The 10,439-nt window shown below is 39.3% G+C and overlaps 1 long non-coding RNA gene across 1 annotated transcript; it reads left to right on the forward strand.

Annotated features, from left to right (window-relative positions):
* Positions 1–351: 351 nt before the first annotated feature.
* On the forward strand, positions 352–9,694 carry LOC103919902. Its single transcript, XR_663763.1, has 2 exons — positions 352–564; positions 8,966–9,694. It is a non-coding gene; the product is annotated as an uncharacterized LOC103919902 (long non-coding RNA).
* The last annotated feature ends 745 nt before the right edge of the window (positions 9,695–10,439 follow it).

A 10,439-nucleotide genomic window follows, 5' to 3' on the forward strand; every position in this document is an offset into this window, starting at 1 on the left:
TCCAGCCTGTCCAGGTCCCTCTGCAGAGCCTTCCTACCCTCGAGCAGATCAACACTGCCGCCCAACTTGGTGTCGTCTGCAAACTCACTGAGGGAGCACTCGATCCCCTCATCCAGATCATTGATGAATTCCTCCTGCAATGTCTTGTTGCATGTCGCTTTTAAAATTTTCTTTCAACGTCTCACTCTGTGTGGTTCAATGTCCCTATTTTTTAATTCTTGCCTATGTTTCTTGTACCCTCTCGCTTTTTAAATTCTCTTTCTGTGTTTCTGTATTGGGTTTATGTGTCTAGGTTTTGGTAGTGGCGGGGCTGCAGGGGGGGGTTTTTACAGTTCCAGGCGGCTGCAAGAGGGACCTGCCATTGGCCAAAGCTGAGCCACAGTTCTCCAGGTGTGGCCACACCAGTGCTGAGGGGAGGGGAAGGATCATTAGACTTTGCTACCACCCCAAGCAAGGTGGCTTCACCAGAGACTGTAAGAAGCAGAGGTATTCCAGTCCACTGGCCCATCAGACTGGCCCGTGAGGGAGATGCCAGGCAACTGGCAGGAAACAGCAGAAGAGGAGGTGAGCTGTGCAGCATGGTTCTTATATCCACCTTGTAAAACAAAATAATTTCCTACGGCCAGAACTGGTTACGAAAAACATGTCCATCTGTACTAGAACTGGGTTTGAAAGATATGTGGAAAGAAGTTCTCACTTTAATTATGAAGGTCTAGCATCTCTGTTTGTAGCGGGAAGGCTTTGTGGGAAAAGGGCGTATTTGCCTCTTTATAAGGAGTTGCAACCCCCAGCTAGGAATAAATGTGTTTTCATAATTCAGAAGCCAGGACGTTTTATGTAGCTCCCTGTAAATCTTTGGAAACGTACAGAAAGCAACATCTCTGGTCTTCTACTAGCTTTCTCCATTTCCCATGAAACTGCTTAACCATTTTGAGATTTTTGTCTCTACCACCCACCACTACTGGCCTTTGCAATCCACTTCCTCAACATGAAGGGGCAGTAGTACCCTTTTCTACTAATTGTTACATAAGGACAAGGTAAGTATCAGAAACTTGCCTGTTCTCAGCTTCCCTAAATTGAATCGGTCCCAAGGAGAAGTCACTATCCTTATCGCACAGCGCAGACAAAGTGAAGGGTACCTTTAAAGTCAAGGAGAGCTAACAGCTACAGCTCAGTCAACACTTCAGGGTATGACTGTTTGGTTTTTTAAAAAAAAGGGGCATGAGAGTCTTGTTCGGGCTTGTCCTTTCAGGTTTCCAGTCTAAACAAAATGGATTTCTATTAATTCTATTTAAATGATCCTCTTTTTAATAACACTTTCTTCTTGCTACATATGTCAAAGATTTTTTTTAAAGTGTTGCTAAGAAATTTAACCTTGCGGTACCTTTTTTTTTTTTAAACCACCAGTGAAAACTAGCAGTTCCTACCAAAACAGACTCTTATAGAAATCTGCAATTTTTTTATACACAGACCATACAAACTATTATCAAGTAATCAACAGAAACCATGCTTTATTTAACATACACTTTTTAACCCACCAGAATAAAACCAATAAACTTTCTCCAAAAACCTGACTTGTAGTGTTGGGCCTTCCTTTCTTTGGAAGATCTATGCAGTCAACTTACTTAAACATGTTTAACTTCTGGACATAATTATTTTTAAGAATCCAAGCAAGACTACTGATTTATTTTAATAAAAGGAAAACTCAAGAGACCTTGCTAGCTTTTGTTGCTTTCTGTAACTGAGATTTTTTTTTCTATCTAATATTTATGAGTATACTGCACAACAAAATAAGTATTCTTGTATAACTTATTTATGTACTCATGTTTGAGGAAGGAATTATCAGCATTTTACTTAGTATCTAAATCAGGAAAATTATTCTTTCTAGACATAAAAAAGCAATTTTCCCTTTTATTTCGGGTGTCATAAGGCATACATAATAGACACTATCCCCAAATTTCCCTTTGCTTCTACTTTACAAGCAAAGTAAAACACAAGCTTTTCATTTTAAATTCCCCTCTCCCCTTCTCAGTAACTCCTACAACTGTTTTTGCACTTTCAGTTTAGCAAATATTATAGACAAGGTAAATCTACAGAAATAATTTGCATAGCAAAAAAGCGAAACCAGCTCTCTCTCTGCACAGCACACTAGAGCCTGACGGTCTGCTTCCATGGCAAATTCACTGAAGTTAACTTTATACATAAAAGCCTCTAATTTAGGAAAAATATTTAGGTTTATTCTGTATAACTCCTTACTTTTGTCTACGATAAGCAGGTATGAAGGAATAGATTAATCAAACCTAAATTTCATTTGGCATAACATTAGTGAACAGTTCAGGTGTAATTTAGGCAGAAAAAATCAGGGTCTGAGTGCTTTGCCAGGCAGTGTTCATTCTTGGCAAGTGTACGCTTTTTCATAGCACTGCTATAGCCCGTTTAATGTCCTGCTTTTGACTTTGCTTCAAATTTACATCATTTAGCTAGCTCTAAGTATTTACACCGCAGCGTAAGTAAGTCTAGCTGCAGGCAGCCTCATGCCTCATTGACAATAGTTTCCGTAGAACCCTGGCTCACATGAGAACCTCCGTGTTGTCCTATTTCCTTGTACGAATACAGCTTTCTTCCTTTGCGGGTCCTCCTTAATTAAAAATACTTTGAATAGTTTGAATCCCACTGTAGCAAAACATTATGGCAGAACACATAAATTACGAAGAAAAAACTGCTGCTAGCATGGATCGCTTCCCAGCACTCATAATAACAGGGTAGCACACTGCATTTCCAGCCCCTCTCCCCTCCCGCCTTGCTTGCCGCAGCCACAGCCCTTCGCGGCGCCTCCCCGCCTGCCCCGGCAGCGGGGAATGGGCCGGGGAGGGAGGTGCCGGTGGGCCGTATCTGCCCTCCCCCCAGAAAATCACCATTCGTTTCCTTCTGCTGCTGCTGCTTTGGGGGGGTGGATTGGAGAGATTCTGCACAGGCAGAGCCAAGATACCCAGTACTATGGTTGGAGGTTTTTCAAGAGCAGAAAGCTGTTTAAAAAAATCATGGTCTCTCTCTATAAGTACAATTAAATCTGGTCTCTGTAGGGAACAGAGACCAGATTTTACGTGCTGCCTCTTAATATTTTACTTCCGCAAATTAAACAGGGTGGGGGCACAGATAGTGCCTGCGCTCTATAATCTTCTGCCCTTTTAGATTACACTTCAGTGGATTATTCAAATTTACCTCTTTTAGGACATTTCTGTGTAAAGTATTTGCATTGCAAAAAAATGTGTTGGCCTTTTTTTTTTTTTTTTTTTTGTTTGCCTTTTTTGTTTGCTAAGCAAATAATTGATTATCAAGATTTTATTTGGCTGTGTGTTTCTCAATTCTCTGATTATTTTTTTTTCTGGTGTTTTATAGAGCAGTCTGAAATTTATCCATAAAACTGGTAATTTTCTGATTGTAGTGAGTTTTCCTGAAACGGGGATATCATGCATCTCTTTATATAAACTCGTTTTATCTCATTATTATGCTTTTCTTAAAGTTCTGGTTCTTCTATAACAGATTCTTTTGTAAAAGTGCCCTAGTGAGGTGACTGAGTATTTTATCAGTTGTTTCCTACCAAATTTGCCCATTGTGCAGGTTAAAGTCTCTCTCCCTCTACTGCCAATTCAAAAATAGTTAATCATGCAATTTAGTCTGATGATAATTTATTCCAGCTAATGATGCATGAGATGTAAAAAAGCCCAAAGGAGGAGTTTGGGGGACTGGAAATTAGGAGGGGAAAAATTCCCAAACCAAACATTCCCACCTTTTTTCTTTGCAAACTCAGCATATCTTATGCTGAAATTACCGAGACACCATGGAGCCCTGCTTTTTTTACAATCTCTTGGTGGTGGAATCACACTTTAAATCATTCCGCAGAAGCATGACTTAGTTAACACTTCATTATGCAAGAAGATTTCCATTATGCTGTATTTGGCAGAAAAATCTGACTTTTCTCATGCATTTTATCCATCACCCATTTCAAATTAAGAAAATGTGACTTTAAAAGTTTTTCTCTAAAATGCCTATGGCCGAATGTCTCTATCCAATCATCAGTTGTACTAGGCGGATATGTTAAAAATATGAAAGATCAGATACCACAGTTAAATAAAGATATCTCTGTGATTTTTTTTTCCCCCTCAAGGAATAAATATTTCAGTGTAAAGCATTATTTGAAGAGTAACATGTTTCATCTCAAGGATCATGAATAGCTTACAGTATAATTTTACAATGTGGCTAGTTAAATGAATTTAGTAAGTGGAGAACATGGTTATTTGCTCACATAAGGGTTTCCAAATTGTGATCTTCAGACTACCAGCTGTCTGAAGTGTCATAGTAACTGGCGCATATGTAGTCCCAGGGCCAAATCATCCCTTTCACAACTTGTATTAAGGTGATGGGAGCCTCCAAAATATTTGAGGGTACCAACTGGTGTAGGAAATCTGGCAGTCATAATCTTAGTGGAAAACTCTTTTTTCAAAAAGCAGAAAATAGACTTATCACTAGAATAATACTATATCTAGTCCCCAACAAGAGTCACACTTGTAATACTGGGATTCAAGCCACTTAAAACATGTGGTTACTTATGGTTATTTTCTACAGCTGAATTCCAAACCCTTTATTCAATTTTTGCTCCTTTCTTTAAGCAAGATTCCAATTTGCAATATTTATAAACTCAAACAGTGAGGTTATATGCAACTAAATCATAACACCTATTTTAATTTTGTATCCTTTTAAGGTACAAACTTAAGTTGAAAAAGAGAGACTCCTCAAATGGAGAGATATATCCTTGCCATTCTACTGGAAGTGTACTCGAAAAGGGGGGAAAAAAACCCCACCCATGGCATTGTCACCAAAACCAGTCCAGCTGCACTGCCAGAACATGTAAACCTTTATTTCTGCACCTAGCCCTTCTTTTTTGGATCTCTTTCAGATATATATGATGTTTTAAGGATACCTCAGTGCATTTCAATAGGCATGGACTTATGTGGAAAGACTTCTCAACCCTGGGCTCAGGTCTGTAATAATGTGATATCCTGACAAAGAAATTACAGAAATATTTTACAGAAAGTGCCATTAAGAAGTCATCTTGTCCACTTCCCTTACTATAAATATTTTTAGACCCATTTATAGAAGTTGCTGAATAAAGAGTGCAGTGAATGTTGTAGAAAATCCCTGCTACTCTCACATCATGTATTTTCCATTATGCTAACACACAGGTTGTTTTTTTTTTTCCCCTGATGTGACTGGGTATCAGAAAATATTTGTAAATCTCTTTTTTTATAACTACCAGTGTTCAAAATAAGACAATTTTTAACAATACCCTGAAGTACCTCTCATTTCAAAAAATCACATTATAGTTTTATAAACTGCTTATATACATAAAAAAGAAACAATTAAAAGGTAGCCCTTGGTCTGTATTTCTTTTGAAAAACAATTTTAGCCTACATTAAATCAGTCTGTTAATTGAATTCATCTTTAAAATCCTCATGACAATGCAGATTCTGCTTTGAAAACTGACATCCCCTCCAAGAAAGAAACCCACATAGTGGTACATAAATTTCACACAATTTGAAAAGAAAGACTGCCAGAACTGAAACAGCAAGGATTAAGTTTGAATTAGGTTCAATTCATATGTCAAAGTTAAAATTGCGAGTAGTGTTTCTGTAGATAGTAGAAGCTCAGATGGACAGTGCCCTGAGCAAACTGGCCTAGGTTGGCTTGTACAACTCTTGATTCTATGAAGAATATAGAGTCATTGAGTAATTTAGGTTGGAAAGGACCTTGTGAGGTCATCTGCTTCAGCTTCCTGCTCAAAGCACATCTAGTTTCAAAGTTCAATCAAGTTGCTTAGGGTCTTATGCATTCAAGTTTTTTAAAATTTTCAAGGTTGGGGACTCCATAGCCTCTCTGCGCAGCATGTAACACACAACTCCATTCCTGCATAGCCACAATACTTCTATTTCTGCTGCGCAGCCCGTCCCCACTTGGAGCCCCGTACACTTCCTTTTCGCATTTGAACTCAGTTAGGAGTTTCCTGTTCAGCCAGTCTGGCTGCCTGCTATGTACATCCATTTTCCTGCAGTTCAGGATGGACTGTCCTTGTGCTTTCAGGAGGCTGGCCTTGAAGACTGACCAGCTCTCTGTGGCCCTTTGCCCTTCAGAGCACCCTCCCATGAGATCCTGTCTGCTAGCTGCCCGAACAAGCTGAAGTTTGGAGTTTTTAGTCTGCCACTGCTGCTTCTACTCTCTGCTACTGCTGCTACTAGCTCCCTTTGCTTTTGAGAAAAAAAAAATTTGTAAGGCAAGCGCCAGTAAAGTAGATCTCAAACTGTGCAAAGCCACTCAATTTTTAAAATTACTGACATTGGATTAGAATTTTAGCTGCCGCATGGTATTACGTCCAGTTGCCTTCAGACTGTAAAGGTGGCATAAGCTTACTCCTTGTTTTTCAGTGTCAGTTTTCTTCAAGAAGAGAAAAAGGTGATGAAACAGTTGCCACTTTATGTCTGTGACTATGCTACATGTGCTTATGAACTGGGAAAGTGGAAAAAGTGGCCAGCCAGGTTCAGAAAGAAATTCTCCATTCGTCTGTCTCTGTGCTTGAGACAAGGTTATGGGTATTTGGTTTTTGTCTGAATATTTTTAGGCTGCCTTTCAATTTCTAATACCCTGAGATCTGCCAAGAGATGTGCTGGCCGCTCCCTGAGTTGTAATACTCCCCAGCAGATTCATTACCAGCCTCCTCCACGGGATTTCAGTGAGAGTAGAGCAGATCCATTTCCATCTTCCAAAAGTTGTCGTCCGCTTTCTATCATATGAGGTGTTACGACATAATTCCAACTGCTTGCTCTTTTTTAACCCTCTCTCCCTCCACATATGATATAGAATTGTCTTTCCTCCTCTTTTCACTGTGGGTTTGCGTGTTGCCTGTCTTTCCGGTTACCTCTAGAGAGGGAAGTTTCTAGAGGGAAGATTTCACGTATAATGTAAAGAGATTTGGTTCTCAAACCAAGTCGTCAGTACTCCTCTAAAAATAAAGGTGCTTTCCATCACCATTGAAGGGTCTTTACAAAAAATTCTCCATATGCATAAATCTACTGTCGTGGTTTAACCTCAGTCGGCAACTGAGCACCACACAGCCCCTCGCTCACTCCCCCTCCCCCTGGTGGGATGGGGGAGAGAATTGGAAGAGTGGAAGTGAGAAAAACTGGTGGGTTGAGATAAAAACAGTTTAATAATTGAAATAAAATAATGACGACAACAACAACAACAACAACAACAATAATGTAATAATGATAATATACAAAGGAAGTGATGCACAATGCAATTGCTCACGACCTGCTGACCGATGCCCAGCCAGTCCCCGAGCAGCAGCCCCCCGGCCAGCTTTCCCCAGTTTATGTACTGAGCATGACGTCACACGGTATGGAATGTCCCTTTGGCCAGTTTGGGTCAGCTGTCCTGGCTGTGCCCCCTCCCAGCTTCTTGTGCACATCCAGCCTTCTCAGTCGGTAGAGCATGGGAAGCTGAAAAGTCCTTGACTAATGTAAGCACTACTTAGCAACAACTAAAACATCGGTGTGTTATCAACATTGTTCTCACCCTAAACCCTAAACACAGCACTGTACCAGCTACTAGGAAGGAAATTAACTCTATCCCTGCCGAAACCAGGACATCTACTCATCTCAGGATTTGACATGTATTTTATTTTAAATAAAAGAAGAATCAGGCAATAAAAAAATTATCCAAATGCTGAAATTGGCAGTAATAAAACTGGCATTTTATCAAATATAACCAAACTTATCTAAGTGACTAGTAAAGCATTTAAAACATATTCAGTATTTCAGCTACTTACATAAACTTTGACTGCATATTATAGAAGCCATCCTATTGTGGTTCCCAGGTATAACACAGTTATTTGAATTCATTCCTTGGGCAGTTCTTCAAAGGGTCAGTTTCCAGTAGTTTCCCCATTACTGGTAGAATCTGAAGGCACTGAAGAAATCCCGATGAAGATAGCTGACCACATTGCATTGGAACTGATGCAAGTTAGCTGACTGACTTCTGCAGAGCTACGTTCACTTGCAAGAGAACTAAGCTCTGGTCCCTGTTATAAAAGCAAAATGTCGGGGAGGAAGGGTCAGAGACAGACTTCAGAAATTTCTCCTGAAGAGAATCAGTTATTTCAACTCTCCACTTTAAACCTCAATTCAGTAATATTCTTCCCTGAATTGTGGGTTTTCCATGGGGATCTCCCAGTTTGTTGAAGGAATAACCAGGCTTGAGAGGCAATGGTTGAAGGTGGTATAGCAACATGTCAAACCCCTTTTGTCCACATTATAAATTCAACTGCCTGGGAGGAAACCACCTCATGACTTGGAGCACTTTAGGACAAACATTAATAATAACAAATTCTAATTGGTCATTATTGCTTGAACAGAAAATATCAGATTTCATTTTCACCAGGAGGAAATGAAAATGTCATGCACTGTAATATGACAAGCATGGAATTTACAGTAGTGATATGTACTTGTAATTACCTTTATATGTGTAAATGCACAAAAAGCAGAACACCAGAGAGGCCGTTTTACAACAGATTTAATCAAGAGAACATCTACGTCTCCTCATAAACTTACTTAACCAACTTTGAAAAAAGAATGGAGTTGATTAGACAGGTTAATGGGGTGATGTCTTTATAAATGACAGATGGCCATGTTAGAACAGAAAGTTGTTCACTCTCCATTTTTTATTTTATTTTACTTATGAGACTTTTTTACTTATGAAAGCATTGCTCATACATTTTTGATTAGCAGTGGTTCACTGGAAAAAAAAAAGCAATTTCCAATGGAACTGAACTTTTAACTGGATGGATGTTGTCATAATGCTTAAGTGGCAATAATCAAAACTAAAATACAAAATGAATTTTTTGGAATTCCAGGTCCTTATAAACATCCTGACCTCCCTGCATTGGCCTGCAAATGGAGAAAAGTGCTTACAGATTTGCAAGCTCATAACAACATAACAAAGGAATGGAACATGAAGAAGAAAGCTAGCTTTGTTATGATAAAGGGAACCCATTAGTGGTGAATTTGACAGAGTAATTAAAAAATTAGAATTCAAAAAAGGCAAGAGTCTTAATTAAGAATAATAAAAATATTATTATAATGCAACGTTAGCTATACTTGAAAAAAAAAATCCACCTTGGGCGTAATGAGTTTACCTCAGAATTATCGAAGTGTAGCATGTGGAATAGCCTAGATTGTTCATCTTCCCTCAGATGTATGAGGTATCTGGAAGTGGATCACACATACAGCGTTAACCGAAGGAGGGTTCACTAAGGACCTGTACAAAGACCTCTGGTAGTATGCTCTGGGGACCCTGGCCGGGCCTGAAGAGGAGGAAGTGCAATAGCTGAAGTTGCTGTTGAAAGCCACCGTCGCAGCAGCAGCAGCTCTTGGCTCTTTCCTGGATGGCATGCTGCTCGGCAATGGTCTGTGTGCCACTATTTGTGAAGCTCTATCTAAAGATTTCCAGTGCCTACTCGGCTGTTAGATAATCACAACTGTGCGATTATTTCTGCAACATTCTCCCATCTCTCTTCTTCTCCCATATGAAAAAAGACCATTCCTAAATGGACCAGAAATAAAGAAAAGATGATGTGCATTGCTAACCTTCTATTCTTTTTTCCTCCTCCTCTGGCATTTTTCACTGATGTGAAGTGTACAGCTTCTTCATCTGATGCAGATCCTATTGAACATCTCTCTAGACTTCCAGACATGAATTTGAAAACCAAAGTCTCCCAGGAACGTTTTCTCTTGAAAATCGCTGTGTGAATTTAGGATTTATGAGAAGCACTAGGCTAAGTTTTGAAAAAACTCTAGATCTTTGGGACCTTTTTGCATTTATCAGGATTGTAGTACCAGTGCAGTGAAACATCCTTAAGTACGTATGTGAAACTCTGCAGCAGATAGCAGTAATGAAAGATAATTCTAGATACTCAATCAGGACAATGTGGCTGAAGTGTGTCAGAGTCTGGCTCAGAATTTTTGCAAGTTTTCCAAGTGCTAGCGTACCGCTGATTTTTTTAATAAAGTACAATAGCATAATACAAGTTTAATTTCATTTATCTGCACATATGCAAATCAATAGTTTCCATGATGGTGGCTAATCCTCATTAACAGAAACAGATCAGCTTATCTCTTAGGTAGGTGAGTAGGTGGCTGGCAGCTGCAGAGATATAGTGGTCTAGCTTTTACTAGTAACATTATAATCAACAGTTTTAGGTGATAATATGACATCATATTTAAGTCACTACACAACTCATTTGACTTGTCCCACAATTCACCTCTTATTAACATAAAGAAAATAAATTTCACACAGAGTATTCATCTAGGTAATAGCCGTGACTGGCT

This window comes from Pygoscelis adeliae, unplaced genomic scaffold (genome assembly GCF_000699105.1).
Source record: "Pygoscelis adeliae isolate BGI_AS28 unplaced genomic scaffold, ASM69910v1 Scaffold157, whole genome shotgun sequence".
Classification (NCBI taxonomy): Eukaryota; Metazoa; Chordata; class Aves; order Sphenisciformes; family Spheniscidae; genus Pygoscelis; species Pygoscelis adeliae.